The 25,715-nt window shown below is 42.2% G+C and overlaps 1 protein-coding gene across 4 annotated transcripts in view; it reads right to left on the minus strand.

Annotated features, from left to right (window-relative positions):
- Positions 1–25,715, minus strand: part of PRICKLE2 (prickle planar cell polarity protein 2) — a 267,456-nt gene that overhangs the window by 73,899 nt on the left and 167,842 nt on the right. Inside the window, exon 1 of one of the 4 annotated variants that reach the window (XM_066596643.1) lies at positions 12,809–13,414. The exons of the other annotated variants lie outside the window; for them this stretch is intronic. The gene's annotated coding sequence lies outside the window, so the exon portion shown is untranslated. Of the gene's footprint in view, positions 1–12,808; positions 13,415–25,715 lie in introns of those variants that run through there. 4 annotated transcript variants of the gene reach the window in all.

Here is a 25,715-nt window from a genome sequence, read left to right on the forward strand (position 1 = left end):
TGTTAAGGAAAGCTGGGACCCAGACTATGAATTATGAACACAATTGGAGTTTATGATTCGTTTTAAAAACGGACAAGGCTTGACTAATAAATTGCAGATTTATTCTAAAAAAGGCTAGCAGTGCAAATATTTATATATACACACACACAAAGGATATACAAAAAGGTTGTTACATGGGACTATAAGGGTATACAGGAATGCACAACAAGACACTATTTTAAAATAAAACAAGGAGAAAAATAAACAAAAAGGTACCAGATTTGGGATATCCAGCCCAAGGTTTTGATTGGCGGAGTTCCAGGAAACAAAACAGGACAGTCCATATGCCGCAGCATACTTCATTGGTCTGGCAATCGGGGTCTGTGGAGCCCCAATTTATAAAGGATCCCTCAGAATACTCTTTGGCCCGCCCCCATTGATGTTATTTAGGAGGGTTGGGGTATGGCCATGCATCCCTTGTGGTTAAATCATAATTCCCCATATCTCGGCGAGAGGCACTCCGATCGGGAATATAGAGCTGGCATATTTCTGGTCATGATTTAATCTATTCAGCGACATCAAACATGACGTGTAAATTATAACCAAATACACAGATACACCGTTCTGGGCTTTGGACCTCAATGTGTCTAGATGTGTTTCATTCACCAGGCCTGCCCTATTCATTACATAAAACTAATGACTAATAACCCTTATTAAAAGACTTACCATCAATCTGGCTTTCGGTGACATGGAGTCTGCGGGACCTACCCGAGGTGTTAAGCCTCACTGGCAGGAGGTCAATTAACATCTACCTGCCACTGCCTCAACTTTAATGCCATCACGATCAAAAGACTTCCTGAGGAAGAATGCATATAAAGGATGTGAGGGAGGAAGGAGAGATGAAAACATTGAATTCATCTTTCCCAGTATCCTGAGTGGCAAGTTGCTATGGATAGTTGGGGGACACTTTATCAATATCCATATATCACAGTGCTGACCTCTCCTCGCCGGCAGAATAAAGTCTCACAGTTTTCTCCCTGCTTGTATGTATGGAGAGAGTGATCAGTCTGCATTCTGTGGACAGGGAGAAGCCAGCTTGGCCCACCTCTTTGACTCGAAAACTCTGTTCGAAGTCAAACTTTAAAGTGTGTTGACTCTGAAATGCTGCAGCGTTTCACAATAACACATTAGGGAAACAGTGCATACCTATCCTGGGTTCATGCTGCCCAAACCTGGTGACAGGTTCGTTTTTATGTGCCTACAGTATTTAAAGAGAAGAGAAAGGTGGAGCGACTCCTATTAAGAATGTGATTCTAATATTCAGAATAGTTTTTTTGTAGAATACTTACTGGGGTGCTGCCAGTCCAATTACCATCATCATAGATAATGGGGCATAGAAATGCAAAATTGTAAAAAAGAGAAAATCATGGACTGTGGGCGCAACCCTTGCAATGTAAAGGGCATAAAGGCAAAGGGATTAACCCAATTTCTTCTTTATTAATTAAATGATAGCGAGCACAAATATCGCGTTTCGGAAATGGCTAGAAAGAATACAGGGTTGTTATTGTTTATTATTAATTTCCTGTACTCCTAGGAAAGAAGGGGAGTTGCGTCCCAAAATACATTTTGTGCTTGCTATCATTTTATTAATAAAGAAGAAATTGGGTTAATCCTTTTGCTTTTATGCACTTCACATTACAAGGGTTTGTGCCCACAGTCCATTATTTTCATATTTAAGGGGAGTTTGATGTCAGGCCTAAACTAGAACCAGCCCTAAAGGCCACACATGCTCAATTGTAAACAAACAACAGTAGGCCAAATATCATACAAAACGTTTATTAGATTAATTAAAATGTGATACTTATCAGTGTCTGAATATTTCCTGTTTATATTTTTCTATTATGTTGCTCTCTGCTCTAGTCATAGAACTTGCCTAAGCCTCCGCATTAGCCCTTTCATATGTTTTACAGTTTATAGAAGAGCCAGGAAGACCGGAATCATCACTTTTAATGTGTCTTATACAGTTTCTTGGCCGGTACTAGTTATACGTTTATATGGAAATGATGAGACGCATAAAATGATAACATAAACTAAATAAAAGGAGATGGACCACTATAATGGAGCAGCCTCATAAGGAGTCTTATGTAGGCCACGCAGTGCTCCCTGGAAAAAAGCCTTACAAACAAGCGATGACATAATCCTCCACAGTGCCACCTATTGGAATTGTGGCTACCCTATGAGTCAATATTCAGCCTTTAGCAGGCCTTGTGTAAATTTTGCAAAGTCTCCTTGTCTGTTCTCTGTTCCTGGTTTAGAAGACCTGAATAATCTGACAGGCTGGTTACTATAGGGACTCACTGTCTAGCAACGCTACATAAAATGTTGAAGCAGTATACCTAGCAACGAGTCTGTCTTGCATGGGTTTTAATAGGGAGAAAAGTGGCTTCCAGATACCAATGGCACCAAACTATCTATGGATCGAACAGCTAGCAATGGCCTTGTTTATCTGAAGGGAGATATTGGGGGATCGTTGGCCAACTGTCGTACACGTCAGGTTTTCATCAGATCCTTGAAATCCAATGCTGGGGTTGGGTGGGCTCAAAACAGGAGAAGCGCTAACCTGACAGCATTGGAGGATAAAGGAGGCAAGTATTCCTCAATTATCAGCAAATTTTGAAAATCTGGCATAGCCCTCCATTGTGGCATAAGCAACTTGTGATCTAGGAGCTGCGTGTTGATGAAGGCAATGGGGGTCTTTCTTCCCCTTTGGTAGAATCTGTATGTAAATGCATGGCCAGAAATCCTTAGTTTATACACAAAAGAAGTAATCTGGTTTGGCGTCAGGCAGGCATGGATTAACAAACAAACCTTGTTTCCCTTCGTACAAGTCCCCTGTAGATGAGTCGGCATTAGCTTTGTGCCGCACAATACACACGGCTCTGGCAAGTTGCCACATCTCAGACTTATTTATCTTTCCGAGTGCAATCTTCCCTTTTGTTTGTGAGAAAAGAGAAAATTCCATGTTGAGGACATTACAGTGTAAAGAGATCTGGATGGATGCAGGGAGGACTGATAAAGGAGGTGACTAACGGAAAGAAAATGAGTGTAGCATTGCGTTGATGGATGAATGGATAGATGTTGCAATTACTCTCTTACATTTCTGAAGCTAGGTCAATGGTGGTCGGCTCTGTTGGCTGAAAATCCAACCAAATACTTTTTTTTAGTCCTAATACCACAAGAATTAGAAAAAGGAACAAGAAGTAACAAAGATTGAGACAACTGTCAATATTGGAGAAGGCATACAAAGGTGGCCAGAGACATTTGGCGGGGCAAGCTGACCATCTAATGTGTATAGCGGTGTCATGACTCTTCCCTGACAGCAGATGTTGGGAGGTTTTTCAATCCTTTTGTTCTCAAGGGAGATAAGCTCCTGCCAGAGGTGCCTGGCAGTACAAACCAAGCTATTTGCTTTCCAAGGACATCTGTTTACATTTTTTTGGTCATTTTTCCGTCATAGAATGTTAGGTCCTTTGCTAGGGCCCTATTGCATGGGACAATCTGTTGGGTGTAGATGCCCGACAGGTCGCCCCAGCGATTATTGTTCTTGTGCTTTTACATTCAACGAACATGGTTGGTGAATGGAGGTGGAGCAGGTCGGGATTGTTCTGTTCCGCCCTCCTCCATTCACAGTAAACAGGCAGTCGTTCGTAAGTGAGCGACTGCCTGTTTATATGGGCTGATCCGTTGTTCGGTTTTCTGCTTCCAAAAACCGAACAACAAATGAGAAGCTCATCATTCAGTTGTCATGCATTTACACTGAATCATTCAGATTCCTGCCGGATGCAGGATTGGGAATGGTTTGTGAGTGAATCAATGATCTCCTTTTACATGGAAAGACTGGTAGATGCTGAATGAGGAGTTTTCATGCCAGAATAAAATGGACAAATGATGAACAAATTATTTGGTCATCATTCAATTGTTGGCAAAGTTTACAGTGAATTATCATTCTTTTTTGCGGGATTCAACAATTATTTGAACCATAATCATTCTGTGTAAAAGGTCCCTTATTCCCCTCACTCTATTGAAAACACTTGCACGCTATACCAAGCTGAGCATGCATGTGTATCAGGGGGATGCAGGAGTAATAGCTGTCGAACCTGCACTGACGGGAGGCAACCTATAGGGCCCTTTTAGACGAACCAGTTTATCATTTGAATCAGTGAATTAGGCCAGCGCTAGCTCATTCGCTCGGGCAGCAGACAGGAAAATACATTGTTGGCTCCTTCAAATGAGAAAAGGATGTGAAAAGAACTGGTATGGAGGCGCAACACTCTAAGCTACTAGAAGATGTAGATCAAAGTCCAATGTGTGATGGTGAAAGCACTTCTTTTTTATTATTTTTTCAGAAATTAAAAACCAGCAATGGAATACGCGTTTCGGGGAAGAACCCCTTCGTCAGTTCGGCTGGATAGGACAACAGGATGCCTAGGGGTGACACGATTCCAAAGATGTATGGAATGTGTCGGAGGTCCTGTGTGCAGGAGGACAGGGGAGAAAAAAAATGCTTTAAGGTTAAAGCATTTTTTTTCTCCCCTGTCCTCCTGCACACAGGACCTCCGACACATTCCATACATCTTTGGAATCGTGTCACCCCTAGGCATCCTGTTGTCCTATCCAGCCGAACTGACGAAGGGGTTCTTCCCCGAAACGCGTATTCCATTGCTGGTTTTTAATTTCTGAAAAAATAATAAAAAAGAAGTGCTTTCACCATCACACATTGGACTTTGATCTACATCTTCTAGTAGCTTAGAGTGTTGCGCCTCCATACCAGTTCTTTTCACATCCTTTTCGCTACACTTACGCCCACACTGGTGGAGCGTCATCTGGTTGGCAGCACCTCCACCATTCAAAATACTCAATCATTGAAAACTCTTTGTACTCCATAAATATTCCACTACCCTCACTGGGTCTTGCTCCACCCTCCTTTTTCATTTCTTTTACTCACCTTCAAATGAGAAGTCATTCAGTCTTTCACATTCACTACATAAGTGAATGGGAACGACTGAAAGATCGCCATTTCAATCCTAGACCTGAAAATACTGGTTAACGGGAGGAGCTGTGATGAAATAACAACAGAGAGATGATGCACTTGATATATCCCCGCCACTCCATTGCAACTGCTTCATAGTCTTAGATCTTGCATGCACTTAATAACAGTCCAGCAATGATGACACGTTGACTTCCTGCATGTGACGACTGCAACCAATCAGTGGCCTCAGGGATGATGCAATGTTCATGTGTGGGTAGTTAATACATCATCACTGCAGGACCACTAATAGAAATCAATGGGACAACATAGCGGTTGAGCTGGAGTAGTGAGGGATATCCAAGGCAAGTAATGTCTCTTTTATTATTTTAACACAACCCAGCCTTTAGCCAATTTTTCCTTTTGGGGCGCTCCGAGCGGGAAAAAGCTAGATGCAGAAGACAAGCGGGGACACCCTGCTTGTCTTCTGCATCCTTCGCTCGGCGCGCCCGGCTGTATAACATCTGGGCACTCCAAGCAGGGAACAGCTGCATGCAGAAGACAAGTGTCCCCGCTTGTCCTCTGCATCTTCCACTCAGAGCACAAGGTGATCGCTCAACGTTTGAGCGATCATCTTGTGCTGTAAATGATACGATTATCGCTCAAAGGACATCTTTTGATGTCGTGTCTAAATCGTTGTGTCTAAATGGGCCTTTAGGAAACCCCTTTAATTTACCATGAATGCAACTAAAATGCTCTCTTCGCATGGAAAGATGGTCAGAAATCTGTGGGCAAGTCTATTGCCAGAAACTGGTGTGAAGTCGATACTGTAGGAAGCAATGGAGATAGGTTCAAGGGCATTAGGGCCTTGTGCCAGGGGCAGATATAGAAGGACTTGGCAACCTTGACGGACAGATGGTCTTCTGTTAGGTACTTTCCTGAGCGTGTAGGGCTCTGCCGTTGCAGGCCTATTCAGAATTGGGTTATAAGCCATGGACAAATTATTAGCATTACATAGCCAGGTGGTGAACCAAATAGTCTTCAAAGGTCCCCCTTTGGATCCCAGCCACCATTTGAGACTTGACATGGAAAAATGGTATTAACATTAGACATTGTGCAAGAGCAAACTCAATACATATCCTGTCCCTAGCTTACCATGAGCCTATGGTGGGGGCCAAAGCCATGCCTTGACCAAGCAAAAATCAGGAGAATTCAGCCATTTTTCAATTCCAATCTGTGCTAGCACCCAAGATCAGCAGTGCTGAGAAATGCCATGGATGGTGGCAATGACTACTGTATCTTGTACATGTATATACACATATATAAGACAATAAGTATCTAGATAGGGCACTGATCCACTAGCTCTTCACAAGACCATACAAGGTCTATGTTGCAGAATGTCTAAGCACACCACCTTAAAACTGAAAGGCCATAAAGAATACAAAACATAAAATTATGAGTTTCCATCTCTTTTATATCATCATTGGCAGTAGACTTATCAACGCAGAACGCTGAAGTTGCCATGGATTCCAGCACATTCTGTACTAACACATTACTTGTCTGCTTTTTACCTCTATAATACTGTAACTTGGAACAACACTTTGCCAAAAAGATTCCCGATGCATTTGAGGCTACGGGAAAATAGAAATTAAATCCTATAATGGTTGCAGTGCATCTGACCTAGATTTGATTGTAGGAATAGCTGGGGACCCTATATTAGCGCTATAATGACTGTAAGCTCTTCTGTTTTTCATTAGTTGGGACCATGACAATGACTGTATTAAAAAAGATTTATAGACAAACAGCAATTTGCAATCTCATTTATTGGCTTTAACAGTATAGGCAAACAATATCTAAGGAGGAATAAGGTTTGCATATTGGCACAAATAAACAGTACAGTAAGTAGTTATAGCTCCCGCTATATTATGTGTCGTGTCCAGACATCAGTGATGGTTTATTTATATACAACTAGTGGAACATGGGCAACATCCACACAGAAAAAAAGGGCTCTTTATTCCAGTTTTCACACTGGCTATCGGAATGCACTCTGTAGGCTGATACTTTCTCTTTTCTACAGATCACTTCTCAGCTTTGCTGTGTAGGCTAGTCCGAGTCAGCAGAGTCATCTCATTATCATTACATAGGTATCTACTGACAGCTCTATTGTACTATTGGAGGCCCAGATAAGATAGGATATCAAGACTATATAAAATAGAAACACATATAAATAAAATAAAATAAATAAATCTTGTTATTTGTATAGCACCAACTTATTCTGCAGCACTTTAAGGTAATTTTATTCATTACCCCCCCCTCCAAGCTGGGTACTCATTTTACCAACCTCGGAAGGATTGAAAAGGCTGAGTCAACCTTGGGCCAGCTACCTGAACCATGGAGAGATTGAACTCGGAACCTTCAGGTCGTGAGCAAGAGCTTAGGACTGCATTTCTGCTGTCTTAACACTTTACGCCACACGAGGCTATAATCATTCTGTATGCATCTCCTTTGCAACTCTCTAATCCCAGGGAGAGAGGACTGTACAATATCATCTGTTACTGGAGACAGTTCTCTAAGCAGCTGTTCGGGAATACTCTTGTGCCTGATGTGACATCGGGCATGGAGAAGCATTGAGCAGGACAGTTGTTGAGCCCAAGGAGTATCGTGCACAGGTCTCATTTTAATAAATGGGAAGTGTGCATGATAGTCGCTGGGAGTTAGACGGTTGCCGAGGCAACTGTCCTGTGCAACGTTCCGTTGCGGAACAGTATGCTTGGATAACACATGAATGTGCATGGGCACGGCTGAGCCCGTGGAAAAGATCATCCATTCAACAGTTATTGAAGCTGTATGGGCAGATTTATAGATATGGCACACCCTAGGCCCCCAAGTCTTTAGGCTCTATGCCAAGTTTAACCAATTGTCTCGGTGTGCCAGGGTTTCAGCATAATAAAATGTTGCATCATATGTAATGGCTCAAAATATCAGTGCTATTGGTATAGCTTAGGTAAAAAAATGTGTTAACTCCTTCCCAAACCTGGCACCATATAGTTTGCCATATTGAGAATGTTTTATGGAAGAAATCACTGTGATAAATGTGATCGACGGAAACCTGAAGACACCAACTAGCTTTATCTCCACTGGTTTCATGATCATTGTCTTCCTCTTTCAATGACTCATCAACACAATCCCAGCCGGCCAACAAAACAACATCTGCACTGGAAATCCATAAATCCTTTATGGAGACTCCAATAAAACAAAGGTTACAGGAATCCTATACAATCAGCAATGATCCTTAAGGAAGCTGTGAAGTGCTTTGTGCAACCAGCTTGTTAAACTCACCCTACATATAGCCTTCAATTTAACACAGTGGCTCACTGGTTAGCAATGTTGCCCTAAATACAGGAGAGGGGCTATCCAACCAAGGCAAGATTTGTATGGAATTTGACATATGTCCTCCATGCTGACTTCCTCCCACCTTCCAAAAACATACTGCTAGGTTAGGTGTAGGCCTCAATAGTAGAGGAACATATATGAGGGCATTCAGTCTACATTACATGCAGAATATGTTGATTCTACATAAACAATACATGAAATAATAGACTCGAGTCTAGCTGATGTTACCCAACACAGATGCATCCAGATGTAATGTTCATCATTAGTCTTTCTCAAGATTGATATCATCTTGACAATATACTGTACATATAATGATAGAGTCAATATAACTAAAACCAGTGCATAAATGGAGAATGACCAGCTGGACACTTCTAAATGCCTAATTAGAAAGGTCATTGTTCTGGCAGCTAAACATTCCAGCTGTTAACGAAGAATTAATTAACCAAGAAATTAATTATTTTCCATTGCATGCACGACCTTAGCATAGAATAACGGGTAGACGTGAAGTCATGACGACGTCCGGGAGATAACACCCCATCGTTTCATCATCATGTAAATGTAATGCAATTATTTATGTCTCCATAGAAATCACCTATGCACTTATGAATAATTATGGTAATGCACTCTGGTCTCATGAATAATTTCTGACGGAGGTTGTAAAATAATACAAAGGCCAGGATAGTTCTCTCATAAATATGCAAAAAATAATGCACTTTTATAGTACAAAAAAAAAAAGTTAGTCCCAAAGATGATGTAATTTAATAGTATAAAAGATATAAAAATAAAGAAGAGTAATGTAATGTTTCATAAAAGTGTAATTAAACATAAATATTAACTGTCTATAGAAGTAGGGAAGCTTTACAATAAGACTGACAGATCCATGAGTCAGCCTTTCATTATAGTGCTGCGGACTTGTGTAGTTAAATACTTGGAGCAAGCATATGAGAATTGTCAAGATAGGAGTGAAATAAAATGTAACTAAATATAATATGAAATCAACACCGAAAAAATACAAAAATATAAAAAAATATGCAAAATACTTTACAAGACCCAACCATACAAGAATAAATAATAATGAGGGAGATTCTCATAGAGGAATAACCTCCTGCACCTATAGATTCCACACATTGGGCTTGCTATACGAATCTTTTCTACATCAAATCCCACTACTCTTATGGTTTTAATCCGGGTAAAAAGTACTAGGATGGAGAGGGGAAAGTGAAATTAGTATTTTATGGGATATCGTATACTTCCAGTGATTTGGAACAGACAGTTGGGCATGAAATGATTTACTCTGCGTGTCTGAAATTCTCAGCAGGAGTTCCCCAAGTCACATTAATATGGATATGGCATCGAGTTTACAGGTTATCTTTTGATCAGAAAATTGGTCTGTGTAATTATTCACATACTGGATGAAATGGTTTTCTTTCCTTGCTTTCCTTGAAATGTTCGGAACACATGGGATACATTTACTTGGGTAATGCATCACTCCTAAATCAACTCCTCCTGGACTCTGTCTCCTAGCAATTTTTTTTTTCAATTTTGTGATTTTCTCTTTTGCTTTACATCATAGCTACAATGTTAAATGAACCATCAATTTAGTCCTATATCCTTTGTAGGTAGAATCTTCCATTACACAACCTTCCCAACCTACAGTCCCCTACACAATCTGCCCAACCTACAGACCACTACACAATCTGCCCAACCTACAGACCCCTATACAATCTGCCCAACCTACAGACACCTACACAATCTGCCCAACCTACAGACCCCTACACAATCTACCCAACCTACAGACCCCTACACAATCTGCCCAAACTACAGTCCCCTACACAATCTGCCCAACCTACAGACCCCTACACAATCTGCCCAACCTACAGTCCCCTACACAATCTGCCCACCCTACAGACCCCTACCCAATCCACCCAACCTACAGTCCCCTACACAATCTGCCCACCCTACAGACCCCTACACAATCTACCCAACCTACAGTCCCTTACACAATCTACCCAACCTACAGTCCCCTACACAATCTGCCCACCCTACAGACCCCTACCCAATCCACCCAACCTACAGTCCCCTACACAATCTGCCCACCCTACAGACCCCTACACAATCTACCCAACCTACAGTCCCCTACACAATCTACCCAACCTACAGACCCCTACACAATCTGCCCAACCTACAGAATTTCCCCAATGTATAGAACCCTACACAGTCTCCCACAACCTACAGAATGTCCCCAAAGTATAAACCCCTACAAAATCTCCCCATCCTACAGACTCCTATAGAATTTGCTTAGAGACCTCAACAGAATCTGCCCAATCTACAGATTTTCCCCAATGTACAGACCCCTAAACAATCTGTCCAACCTACAGACCCCTACAGAACCTCCCCAATGTACAGATCCCATTTCAAGTATATTACTATACCAGACCGTAGAAAGGGATTGAGTCTTGAGTTTCAAAAATGTGTCAGGTTTGCTAACTAGGATGAAGTTTTGACTAGCATTGATAATGTCAAGTAATTTAATACCGACCCATCTGTGCAAACAAACGGGATACGATTAGGATCAGTTTACTCAGTCACTTGGAAGCAAACAGTGAAGCAATGACACCTATTCTGTAAAAAAAAATAAAGCGCCCACAGATGTAGCAGAGCTGACATTGTAAGTGGTAGCTTTGCTGAGCTTGTCAATGGCGTTGCTAGCACCTGGCATCGATGCCCTGGGTGTTTTGCCAGCCATCACCACTTTTAATTATATCAACATACTCCCATGACATTGCTCAATGGTGCCCCAAGTATCTTGAGAGTCCACTAACACCCCTGGTTTGAAAGATCTAGCAATGTTAAGTTTGTCAGAAGCGGCAAAATACTCAAATAAATGCAGCCGAGTTTGTCATGTGGAACAACTCAACATGATATCCCACTGGGTTATCTGTTATTTTACACAGGGCTGCAGCTAAATCTGTTCTATTATCTTTAATTCTCATGATGCACAACTGATGCAGCTCCAAAGAAGCAAACCTATTCAGCTCTGCTACATCTCTATGTAGCAGATGAGGTCAAATCGATAATGAAATCAATAATTATGCTAATGACAAGACTTTTTTTCTGTCGAAATAGACTTCAGAAACTTTAGCAGTTACGGTTTCCTCCCACTGGGAGTCAAAAGGAGCCCCTCAATAATAAATGAGAGGAAGCATTTAAATTGATAACGAAATGATGAATGAGGCACAATCCTGTCTGGACGCCTGAGCCCAAGTCAAATGGACATTAAATAAATGGAATATGCTAAACCGGAGCTCTGTGGAGAATGACCGCATCTGCTGTGAATAATTATCTTGTCATTATTCTGCCGATAGAGAAAAGGTAGGATGGCGCAGGAAAGTCAGCGCCAAACAAAGGCTAAAGCAGATGAATCTGTGGGGCAGGTCATACTCCCTTGCCCCCAGCAAATTACCAACATCTTCTCCTGGGCAAAGAATAGATCACCACAAAGAGGAATGCAACATTGTATCCTTCTGCTGTTCTGAAGTGATACACTAGTGCAACATTCATGTTGTATACACATTTATTTGTTGCTAAGTGTACATTGAAACAGTTTACCTGCAGCTCTATGTACATAACATTTGGGTTGTGCCAATTGACAAATTCAACTTTGTAAAGTATAAGATAGATAGATAGATAGATAGATAGATAGATAGATAGATAGATAGATAGATATGAGATAGATAGATAGATAGATAGATATGAGATAGATAGATAGATAGATAGATAGATATGAGATAGATAGATAGATAGATAGATAGATGTGGGATAGATAGATAGATAGATAGATAGATGTGGGATAGATAGATAGATAGATAGATAGATATGAGATAGATAGATAGATAGATAGATAGATGTGGGATAGATAGATAGATAGATAGATAGATAGATAGATAGATAGATAGATAGATAGATAGATAGATAGATAGATAGATTCGGATGACTTATCTGCAAACTGTGTGTATAATTAGCTATATGGGTAGATATGGTGAAAGCCATATTCTGTCCAAGATAATGATATAGTCCAGATATTTGGACTCCACCTTGTATTTGCAAATTGATTAATACATGCATATTAGACATGAGATAGATAGTTAGATAGATAGATAGATAGATAGATAGATAGATAGATAGATAGATAGATAGATAGATAGATAGAGTAGCCCTGTACAGTACTTTGCACTCCAAGGTATCCAGATAGATCTAAATATACCCATGCAATGTCTACTTTGCAACCCCATATATACCAACTGTATAAAAAAAACAATACAATGCATGCACATAAACTACTCAGACAGCCCAGCCCTGGTAGTTTTAAGTATCAGTACCCAGGCAGAGAATAAGAATATACACACATACCAGCAGCAGTGACTCCCTGATCCCAGGCAGAGGCAATAGCTCCCAGCTCCTCAGAGACCCTGCTATTCAGTGAGGGTACTGCTCTCCTCTTCCATGCTGCTCCAGCCTCACACAGACAAGCCCATCCAGCCTTCTGCTCTGCTGCTCAGCTTGACAAGACATTGGGAGTCACTTGAACTGAAATGAGCAGTAGGGCTTTGTCAAAGCCCTTTAGAGCAGAGCCACACATCAAGCAGCAGGCTGCTGGCTGAGAAGTAGTCTACTGTGCAAGCCATCAGCAGGACAAGTGTGATTCCTGCCCTCTCTGGCTGGGTCTTTAAGAAGTACCCCCCCTCCTTTTCCCAAATCTCCTTTTTCTTTCCAGGATAATTCCGCTCAAGATCCAGTGCACACAAGAGCGCTCAGTGTTTCCTTTCTTCTATTAAATGACCCTTTGTAGAAGTAGCAATGTTATGTCCAATTTGCTCTCCAAGATCTTGTAAAGGAAATACTCAGCCCTATGAAGAATAATTGCCAGCATGCTCTCTCCCTGTGCCAGAATGTGAGCTTGTTGCAGAGCTTGCCTCTGCTGAATGCTAATGAATGCAATGTCGTCAGCAGCAAACCCCAGTCTGCCCTGGGACCCTTTCACTGGTCACTGGCTGCCTCCTATCATTCATTTACATACAAATCAACCTCCCCTAACAGATCAATAATCCCACTGAGTGTTTAACACAAACACAATCCGCTGAAACTGCGCACGGCGTAATTGGGTTACAAAACATCTGGCAGCGGTACAACAATTAGAAGGAGAACGATAGAACGGTGCATTTTTATTTCAACAGATCTAGTTGGTCGGTGAAAAAACACGAACATATTTTCCGTATTATGTTAGCGCTCTGGTATCGAGCATCTGTTTTATGTTTCATTTTTATCTTATGTGTTCGCGGGTTATTTAAGGCAGCTTTTTGATTGCTGGGGTTGTAGTAGGTAGTTGTACTATGGCAAAAAAAACGATCGAGGTTTTAGAATTTTTGAATCACATTGGCAGGATTAAGAATGACGACTGTAGTTAAAGCGACCCTCCAGTTTCAGGACAAAATTCTATCCTGGGACAAGAGGAGGAGGGGGTTGTATTACCTGCCGTTGTTCTTCCCTGCTGCCACCTTATCTGACGGTTTTGGGCTGTCGAAAATAGTCGCAGTAATTTTCTAGCTACCAATTGCACAGTGGGCACCACTTTCTGATTGGCTAGTGCTGATCACGTCAACACCTCGAGCCAATCAGAAAGCAGGCATAGTGCATTAGTAGTCTAACGCTACCAATGCACAGTAGGGATTAGGTAGTCTGAAGACTGCATTGGCCACTTTGGACAGCTGAAAATGGGACCTGGAATTGGTTGATTAAAGTGACAACAGAAAAGAACCAATGCAGGTCATATACCACCCCCTCCTGTACCGAGACAGAATTTTGTTCTAAAACTGTAGGATCACTTTAAAAAAAGACTGCCTGATGTAGCAAATGCCTTTAACTGAACTATTATGGCATTCTAAGTTAACCACTTAAGGACCAGGGGTGTTTCAGTTCAAAAGGACCAGACACTTTTTAGGCATTTTATTACCCATGTGGTGGTTTTACTGTCCTATTTTTTTTCTTCTGCTGACAGTTATTTTTGCAGTGCTTTTATTCCCATGGCATATAGGGCTATTTTTTTTTTTTATATCTTATTTAACAATTTTTTTTCCCAGGTCTCAGTTTTAGTAGTGGCGAAAAGCTAAAAAAAAGATTTTTTTCCTTAAATTTACAGTTGTTTATTTTTAAAATTAGTATGGTTACTCTAAAATAAAGTACAGGAACAGGTTCCTCATTTTGTTTCGGGCGTTTTGATTTATAATTTGCATAGTCCCGGATTACAGGGCGCCCATGGCGACGGTTTAGGTTGGCACTGGGTCATTATCTTTTTTATATACATATTTAAATTCTATTCTGTATTATTTTTTACTTATTTTTGTAACTATTTTTTCATCTATGCCCCCATGACATCATATAAGAACACTGGTCATTCATATTGTCTTTTTTTCACATTTTTTCACTGTGACTGGGGCATCCATGGGAAAATCATCCATAGGAGCCCCAGTTACAAGAGAAAACATTCCCCTGTAGTGACAGTAGTCACTGGCAGAGCTGATCTGAGTCTGCTAGGACCCTGCAGCTCTGCCTTGGCATGGCGCTCCCAGTGGTCACATAATCGCTGGGTCAATTGGTGGAAGTGATGCTTACACTTTCTTCTAGGCTACAAAGCATTCAATGAGTGCTATGTAGTGTAGAGAGAGAGACGGTAGAAGCAGTTAGAAAACGCTTCTGCCTTCTCCTCTGAGTCCTCGGCTGCCACTGACAACCAAGGACACAGCCTGCTTCTCTATGGAGCCGGAGCTTTAATCCTGCACTATATTTTTTATTATCGGCTGGGATTAAAGCCCAGCACCAAGCGCAGTGCTTGGTCATTAATTGGTTAAAACAGGGGGTGTCTCATGTAGGAGCCTCATTTATTAGCCAGAAGAAAGAGTATCTGTAAAGATTGTCCCTGTCTCTGAAGTATCTAGCACACAACTGATTTTAAAGAGATGTTCCCAAGAGATGGGAACGCCGCTGATTACAAGTTTTCTTGGTGACCAGGCTGATGGAAACAACTAAGATCAGCTGAGGCATGCTGTTTCTGTAATGCCCATAGAAGTCAATGAATGTTATGCAAACAGCATGGCACAGTGAGCTATGCTGTGTTACACAGATGCATAGCTGTGACAACAGTGTAGCTCGCTGCATTACGCTGCTTGTGTAATTCCCATTGACGTCTTTGAGAGTTAATGAAGCAGTGTAGTGTAGGGCATTGGATATTCCTGTCTTGCCCACCACCGCATTCAAGGTGGATGCGGGCAATGGGGGTCCTAACGCAAGATAGGTGTAAGTCCCAGAAGTGGTTTTTTATGGCATATAGGGAGACATATATTAAGATAGACATTTCAAGCGCAATGTTATTCTGGTATAATTTATGCCAGTTTCTGTTGTAAATCATATGCAAATGGAATGGAAGGGGAGTGACCGCACCAGACTGACAAGCCATTCCCCCTATTTGGTGGCAGACAGGGGTGCAGACAGACAAAAGCTGCAAAATTTTTGCGAAAGCAAGCCTTGTGGAAAATTTTATAACTTTTTTTAATGCCAGAAACTGGCATAAAAACTTTAATGAACTTCTCCCATACTGTGGGATAAGCCATAAAAGTCTAAGATGGGAATATCACTTTAATGTCCACGTTGTAATGCTTCATTTACCCTCTGGAGGTGCTGTAGAGAATTTTTCTGCAGACTCTAGCTGATAGCTGGCCAAAATATCAACTAATACTTCATATTAATCAGTATTGTTGCTTTTTTTTGCTGCAAGCAGTTTGGCTTTAGATGCTGGGAAAGCCCGGGGTGACGGTCCAGTGTGGTTTTATTTGAGATGCAGGGCAACTCGCCTGGCTGTGGTGTTATTATCAGCCAAAAATATGATCGGATCTGCTTAGATTTTCGGCTCATGCATGGCTGTAGAAATACTTAATAAAGACATTGATCAAATAGTGACAAAATATTGGCCCCCTTACCTATTCAGGGTTATATATATTTATGCTTGTGACCAGGTTTTGTCATAGTTGGTTGTTCTTTTCCAGAGTTGTTGCTATGAGTTCTTAGGACAATGGGAATTCCTAGTGGTACACCAGCTGTTTTGAGGTAAGGTCTCATCCAATGGCGGTTTGTCTTGGCTTATTTTAAGAGAAATACTGCCAAACCTGCATTTTTAATATACCATAATCATAAGCAGCTATTATACTGCATACTGTGCAACAAACCTCACAGCAAGCATTCGGGTTTCTCAGCAGAAAACAAAATAAAGCACAATTTACTCACATGACAATAAGTATTAGTAATCAGATGGTCACCACTAATGATTATAGGGGTGCTGCCACTAGGAGTCCACAATGCACTAATACAATAGAAGGAGACCCATCAAAGAAAAGGTAGCCTATTCCCAAATTGTAAATCCGAAAAAACTTTACTAAATACATACAAAGCACAAGAGAGAAAGTTTCCAAATAGAAAGCTAAAACGTAAAACAGAAAAAATATCCTGTATTCACCCCAAAAATAAACGGAGGTTAATAGCAATACCATAAACCATTACATCTGTCTGGATGCTGCGACCCAATATCAGCACAAAATTAGTCATTAATAAAGTCAGACAGTATAGTCAATATCTATTTTACATGAATATCTCAAAGGGGTATTCCAGGACTTTTACTATTGATGGGGGTCCGCCGCCAGAGATCGCTGTCGATCAGTTGAGCGTCATTATCGGTGGTCATGGTCGGACGTGTAATAGCTGGCTTTACCTTTATTTAAATCAATGGGAACTATGCCTCCTATTACAGTTCTGGCACTGATGACAACTGATGGCAATGTTCAAACCTCTGCATTGACAGCAGAGTGGAGGATCAGCTGATCGGAGATCCCGAGTAGTGGACCCTTGCCAATCATCTATTGATGACCTATCCTAGGAATAGGTCATGAATAGCCCTGAATACCCCCTTCAATGCAAACAAAAATATATCCATAAAGAACAAAAATATAACAAACAATGAGGCATCCATTAGAAAAAAAGGGAGGGGGGGGGGGGTCAACAAAAAGTGATATAAAGCAATCCTTCTTTGGAAAGCCCATCCATAATATTGTGGCTGGATACATGATAGTTTTTGTATTTGAGTGTTTTTAACTTTCTCTTTGGGCAGTTTCTCTTTTGTGCTTTACCTCTTCTTTGACGGATCTTCTTCTATTGTATCAATTTACTTACATGAAACACTGCCCCTAGTGGCCACATTACTTGGAATTTAATCGGCAGAAATACGGACCCTAGGGATCACATTACATACACTTTAATCAGCAGAAACCATGCCCCTAGTGGCCACATTAAGCACAATTACTTCAGAAGAAATACTGCCACTAGTGACCAGTCTATAACTAACAATTGAGTACATCCAATATCATCCCCATTGCAGTCACCTGGAAGGTACGCATTAAAACTGCTGACATTATTTTCCATCGACATTTCCTCCGTAATGTAATTAGCATAAATTAATTCTACAGTAATTGTGTCCATAACTTACAGTAACACTGAGACCTTTGTATAACACTGGGTCAATACTTGCCATTTCCTCATACTTGGACAAGCAGCCCCCATCATGGAAAACTGGCAGCATTTACAGTAGCAGCAAAGTGGATAACATGTTAAAAATCTTGTCCACATGCTGCGGAAAAAAACCCACAACGGAATTTGATACGCGATGTGGAATTTAAATCCGCAGTATGTCAATTGCATCACCCGAATTCTGGTGCGGATTCCACCTCTACAAACGAGGTGGTGAATTCTGCACCAAATCCCACACTGACTTTCATGGAGTCTGTCCAGATTCCGCTACGCCCTCCGGCGCTTTCTCAGATGAAATAGTATTGCATGCACCACCATACGGAACTAAATAATATTGGGTGGTTTGAGTTTGTTAATGGGCTTTCTGTTCTTGACAGACCACTAAGGAAATGGGAACCCTAGGCAACTGCCTAGTTTGCCATTTGGATTGCAGACAATAGCTAGATAAATGGCAGATGACTAAATCTAACATCTTAGAAACGTAGAAAATTAGTTCAAGACCAAGTAGAATGTGTTATGGATGTCTCCTTTAAGAGGACTTCCAGCAATAGCTTCTATTACTAAGGAAGAAGAAATTTTTCCCACTTTGTTGCCTTTGGGCGATTTGGAAATTTTCCATACGATTGTATGATAATCCACAAAACATGTAGACGCAAGACAAAGTAGATGCATGGCATTATGTATTCTGGTGTTGTGAAATCCATGACCTTCTGTTTCTACTTCGCCTCCATAGAATCGAGCATGGCGCGTTTCAGTAGCACAACTGAACTAAATTATTCATCTGGTTCAATAAAGTTTACAGCGGATGACTAGCATGGCAAGGGGGGGGGGCATTAAAGCCAATGCGTAGGATTGATTCTCTGTAGAGACGTATTATAATATATAATTATATATCACCGATAGTGATGGATAATGCATACATATATATAATGTACAATATATGATACAACGTCCATAACAGTTCTGCCAAAACATAATTGACTAATAAAAAAGTCGATGAGATAAGAAATCATCAACGTTAATTAAGCACAATGGAATATGGGTGTGTAGGTTTAAGTGAAATTTTACGCGCTCCCTAGGCACAAGATAACTTTCACAAGCTTTTCACACCTTTGAAGACATTAGCGCACACACCCAATCACACATTTTATAGCTGCATGACATAGCTCTTCTGCTTTGCAAAACTAGTCCTAAATTGTATCCCGGGACCAGATGCACCCTTTATCATAATGTAGATTTTAGGTCCGTGGTTCGGCAGCACTAATCTCCTGATGGGTCCCCTTTAAAGGTGGCAAGAAAAGCAGGAGAGGTTTAGCGGGGGGTGCGGAGACTCCAACAGACTTACTATAGTTTACGCCACAAACTGGTGTAAATTCTAGGCCAAATCTATGCCTACTATTTCAACGTGTGGCACATGGACAAGTAAATACATATCAATTAAGAGGTGTGTGCCTCATACAAAAATTTGCCACATTCTATTCCAGCATATTTTGGAATTAGATTGCTGTAGTAAATGCCAGGCTCAGTAAATCTCACACTATGTGAGACCTCGCTTTTCCCTTTTCTTTACTTGTATAAACCCGATCCAAGCCCTTACACTTCATTCTAACAGCCCCCCTTCCCATCTTACCTAATTTTACCCTTGTACACGGGATGACCCGTCCTAATGATAATCGTTCCTGTACGTCCACACAGGGCAGAACGTCCACAGCAGATCCACAGCGCAAAATCTGCATTGAAAAACCGCACCACTTGGGGATTTTGGGGCGGTTTTTGATGCAGAATGTGGTGCAGACTTCACCCCCTCATTTAATGAGATGGTTTCCGAACGAAAATCTGGTGCTATAATTGACATGCTGCAGATTTAAATTCACGTATCCATTTCTACAGCCGATTTCGTTTCCACAATGTGAGATTGATCAGCAGATCCCCACTGTCAGTAGACAGCACTGACAGCAGATTGCGCTGCCCACATTGCAGCAGCCCGGTTTGGTACTGCAGACACAGCTCGTGCTCTCCATGCTGACAGCAGATGTGAATATCAGCTGACTGGTGAGGGTCCTGACTGGTGGACCCCCCGCTGATCTGATGACCTCTCCTGAGGATAGGTTACCAATAGTAAAAGGCTGGATAACCCTATTAAGCCATCTCTCTGCAGAGTGTACCAGATTTTTGTCCCTTGAATGCCCAGTTGGCTGTCTAAGCATTGCAGGCACGCGGCTGGGCAGGTTAGCGCCAACCCTTTGGGACTGGGAAGTAAGTGTTCACTTATTGAGAAATAAACCCTCTTGGCACATCGGTGCCAATGGGGCAGGAAGGAAGTAAACTGCTCTAGACTATCAATACAGTCAGCAATGTTCTCCATAGTCTAGCTATGTATGGATAGCAGCTTGCCCTTCAGTGACAATGTAAGTGTATGTATGTGTGTGAGTGTAGATATGCGAGTGTATGCATATATGTGGGTCACTGTGTGTGTGTATATGCATACATGTAATATGTAAGTGTGTCCAATGTCATGGCCACGAACCCCTTTTCACGAAATCCTGCAAACACCCTTTACACCCCAGAGTTGAAGGTTGCAGGTTGTTTTGGCCAATAGATTATCACCCTATAATCCACCTTATAGCATACAAGTTTAGCCGGAGTCCTCATTAAACATTCTCTATCTAATCTCTTCTTGCTACTCAGATCTAAAGTTCCTTTCTTGGGACCCCCTGGTGACACAAAGAAGAAACTTTGTATATTACCACCTGTTGCTTTTGATCCCTGTAGGAGTACTAAGCATGGGATTCTGGAAGGAGTCACTGCCATTTACTCTATCCCTCCAAGAAGTCATAAATACCAACATGCTCAAGATGCAAGGACATCATAGACATTGCTTAAACCTCTGTCTTTGATGAGAGATTAGTGACAAGGTAATTAGCCGTGTGTATGTATGATGCAAGATGTGTGTCTTGGAAGTGCAGCTGCTATATCAGAGCTGTCTGCTCCCATACATGACCATAAACTCCCATTGTTTGGCATCATCAGGATGTACTGGCCGTGGCCATGGGTAGGCTGGTGAGAAACGTACCCCTTGGTGAACTTCCTGAAGCTGTATACCCCCACCATCCCTCTTCTGTGAGAACATGGAAGGATCTTGTTCATGTCACAGAGATTTGGACAACCTCTACTGAACTCCTACAATCATCATAAGCGTCCATTGTTTGGATTCTACATGGCCTGTTTCTTGATCTTATAATGGTGTCCTACGCTAAAACTGGGAGGGGCATAGTCGGATAGAATTATAAAGAGTAAAATTCCTATGCCATCATACAATTCCTAATGATTGCAGATACGTGTAGGCTATGTACACCTCTGGGGGAGCAACTTTTGTTCATTTTTGCAATAAGGTTTCAGTAAAGATTTTGCACCGTTTGCAACTTCTGCATATCACTGTATATAGACAGTGCAGTATGAGGGCCCTTGTTACAATTTGTTCAGGTAATCGCTAGATCGTGCAAACATATAATCGTTCAGTGATAGCACAACTGAAGATCGAATGATGGACGATAAGGCTGCCTGTCCACGGGCGTCGCGGTATCCCGTGGCGGAGATCCGCCACCGCCTGGGAGCAGGAGCTGGCAGACTGATCTCCGCTGTCAGAGAATCGCGGCAATTCGCAGCATGCTGCAATTTGCCACCTGCGAGCGAAGAATCGCTATTATTCTCCACTTGTGGAAAGGGGTGCTGCGCTTTCCATAGCAACGCTATGGAAAGCGTGCATTGCGTTTCCCCGCGGTTGGATTATCGCTGCGGGAAAAGCAATTCAATAACGCTTACTGCGAATGAAGGCGGATGCGCTGGAACGATCTCCGGCCCGCTCTGCCTCCATTCCCTAGCGATGCTCGTGCCTGTGTAAAAGCACATGGACAGCCATCGCTGGAACAACCTATCAGGCATTTGTGGCCGACAGGTTCGCCCGTGTTAAAGCACCCTTAAAGCTCCTTCACACGGGTGTATTTTTGCACGCATTAAATGTACACACGCAATACGCAGAGAATAGAGCCCAGTAGTGTCAATGGGATTATACACATCTCCCAATGTAGTGCCTGCGAGAAATTCACACGCTAAAATATAGGACTTGGCCTGCCTTTCTGCACATTTGCGCACCAAAGGTCCCCAAAGAAGTCTTTGGGTGGTGCACTATGTGCAATGGGATGTGTAATACGCTGGAATTCCTAAAGCCAGCATGAGTGCTCAGTATGTCTTCTATTACTTAAATAGAGACAGCTGATATGTTTTAGCAGAGCTAGCCGCTACTAAACTCCCTCCACCACCCTTTACCGACAGCTCCCATAGAAGCCTATGAGAGCCGCCAGCTGATCGCGGCCAAAAGAGAGGGCAAGACCTATCTATTCCAGCCGCATCAAAACATTATCCGGCGTATTCGGCCACCAATGTCCTATCTTCACCGGCTGGACGTTTTTACAAGGTTAATAATCGTCATGTGACAACAACTTTGTTGTGGTCAACAATTAGTTCATATAAACATTCAAGGGAAGAGAGCAGAAGGAAACTGAGCCATCAGTCCAACCCCACTGACAGATCCCATACCGAGACTTAGGGTCATGTTATCGCGTGCCAACAAATCCCCATACACGTTTTCGGCGAGTATGTACGTGTAATACGTGACAAGATAGTACAGGTTTATGTTTTTGCGGTGTGTGTGTGCGAGGCACCATTGACAGTAATGTAAAGTTAGTTAGCGCACATTACTCGTGCATGAATTACGTGGTAAAAACCACTCCTGTAAGAAAGCCCTTAGCGTAAATTTACATGGGACTACTGTCAGGCTTTTAAACGCCCAACAGCCTTCCCAACGATTATCGCTCCTGTGCTTTTACGCTTACACAAGAGCGATCATTGCTCGCCGATTGAAGGTGGAGCGTGCCGGAGATCTCCTCCTCCATTCAGGGGAAACAGGCAGTTGTTCATAGATGAATGACTGCCTATTTACAGTGGCCGACAGTCGCTTGGCTTTTAGGTGAGCTGAAAACCAATCAACTCCAACAAGTGAGTGACTGTTCACATGGGACGACAGCTGCCCTTAAAGGAGATGTCCCGCGCCGAAACGGGTTTTTTTTTTTTTAAACCCCCCCCCCGTTCGGCGCGAGACAACCCCGATGCAGGGGTTAAAAAAACCACCCGCACAGCGCTTACCTGAATCCCGGCGGTCCGGCGTCTTCATACTCACCTGCTGAAGATGGCCGCCGGGATCCTCTGTCTTCATGGACCGCAGGGCTTCTGTGCGGTCCATTGCCGATTCCAGCCTCCTGATTGGCTGGAATCGGCACGTGACGGGGCGGAGCTACACGGAGCCCCATAGAGAAGAGGAGAAGACCCGGACTGCGCAAGCGCGGCTAATTTGGCCATCGGAGGGCGAAAATTAGTCGGCACCATGGAGACGAGGACGCCAGCAACGGAGCAGGTAAGTATAAAACTTTTTATAACTTCTGTATGGCTCATAATTAATGCACAATGTACATTACAAAGTGCATTATTATGGCCATGCAGAAGTGTATAGACCCACTTGCTGCCTCGGGACATCTCCTTTAATTGCTGTTTTGAGCGATTACTATTAGCCCTGTAAAAGTACCCTGAGACTGCAGGGTCTATTTACAAGGATATCTAGAAGACAAACGGTGCAACATTTGTAATAAAACGCTACTGCAAAAATGATTGTCCGACCATAATACAAGCATTCAAGTAAAAAACTGCCACCCAAAAGGTGTCCATAGGCTTTAAAGGGATTATTCTATCAGGGCACACATGTCAAACACAAGGCCCGTCACCTCATTCTATGTGGTCCCCCAGCCATGCAGTGACCTAACAGGCACCCCACTCACCCAGCCTGCAGCTACGGTCTGGTGGCGGCAGTGAAGAGTCTGTGACCGCTGACCTCTTTTCCCTGGTGTCTGAATGCGGAGCTGCAGACTGGGTGAGTGGAGTGTCTGCAGGGATGATGACAGAGGTCAATAGGGAATGAGGGGTTGCTATTAATAATGGGACTGCTATGGGAGACAATATAAGGGACACTATTACTATTGGACTCACCATGAGGACCACTATTACTACTGGGGCCACTATGGGGGTCACTTATTATACTGGGGATGCTAGTACTTCCAGACCTACCATGTAGGGCACTATTATTACTGAGGCTACACCATTTACTACTAGGGCCACTATGGGGGTCACTATTACTACTGGAGCCATTATGAGGGATCACAATCCCTACTGGTGCTACTATGGGGGTCACTATTACTGGGTCACTATGTAAGGCACTATTATTACTGGGACCACTATGGGGTTCCATATTACTACTGTGGTCACTACAGAGATTACTGTTACTGGGGTCACTATGGGGGACCCTGTTACTACTGGGGACACTATTGCTATATAGTATTACGATTACAATCGGCCCTTTAAAGACAACCATAAAGCTGATGTGGCCCTTGGTGAAATTGAGTTGGACACCCCTGTATTAGTGCATAACGACATAATAGATTAGGGTTCCACCACTTGAGACCTCTCTCTGTGCAGAATAGAGAGCTACTGTATGGCTCCCCCTCCGGTGAACCTAGCTAAACTAAGCATTACATGGACAGCTATTGATTTAAACAGTTGCCATGGTACGCTACATTGTCTCTGCAGAAATATATGACTAAACGAGGCAGCAGAAAGTGATACCAGCTGATTGTCAAGGGTGAGAAAAAAAATAACTTTGAAAAGAATTCCTGCTCATCCAAAGACCAAGAAAAATATTTTAAAAATCCATTCTATTTAATAAATGTTTAATAGTGAAAAATGACCACCACTACAGAAATGTGTCAGGAGGGTTTGTACTGGTGGCCATCTTTCATTTCTTAACATTTGTGAAATAAAATGGATTTTTAATATTTTTCTGGGTTTTTGGACGAGCTGGAATTCTTTTCAAAGTTACTTGCTTATCTGGATGATCAAACAAGTCCATGTTCTCTTGTGGATCTGCAGTGGGCTGGTGAGCTGTTTCTTCTTTTTTCTATATGGTTTCTTGAAAAAAGACAGACCTGCGGTTATCAGCCTTCTGGCAAGGCAAGATAACCCCTTTAACTGGCTTCAAGTGGAACCTCGAATTTGTAGGGTGTATGAACTGGGACCACCGGAAGGAAGAATCCACTGGTGCTCCGCCATGGTCCAGAAGTTACAGAATCAACAGAGTAATGTGAGAGTCCCTTCTTGTAGCAAAATTTGTGACATTTTCTAAGATTTTCTCTTACTGGAGCATCACAAAGAAATGCCTCTCTGTTGAGAGGTGGCTGTGACCACCCGGTTGCCTAATCGTGCCGTAGGTTTCAAAGGACGCCAGAAATGAAGGTAAGTACTGCAAAGCACCTAAGTGAACAGTTGACATGTCTTCCATGTGTCCAAATAGTGAACTTCACTTTAAAGCTGGTTTCTACACATCCCATGTCTGGGAATGTTGTGGAATCATACTCGAAATGAAAGATGCTACAAAGTAAGCATGCATTTCATCCTACTCATAAAGATATCATCCCAGTCTGGTTACCACATTGTCTTGGTCTCCAGCTGTGATCTCCTGATTCACATGGAGATTGCAAAACCTGGACTTTTCAAAGAAATCTCTAACATCTTGTGCACCACACAGGAA

This window comes from Eleutherodactylus coqui, chromosome 3 (assembly GCF_035609145.1).
Source record: "Eleutherodactylus coqui strain aEleCoq1 chromosome 3, aEleCoq1.hap1, whole genome shotgun sequence".
Lineage (NCBI taxonomy): Eukaryota > Metazoa > Chordata > Amphibia > Anura > Eleutherodactylidae > Eleutherodactylus > Eleutherodactylus coqui.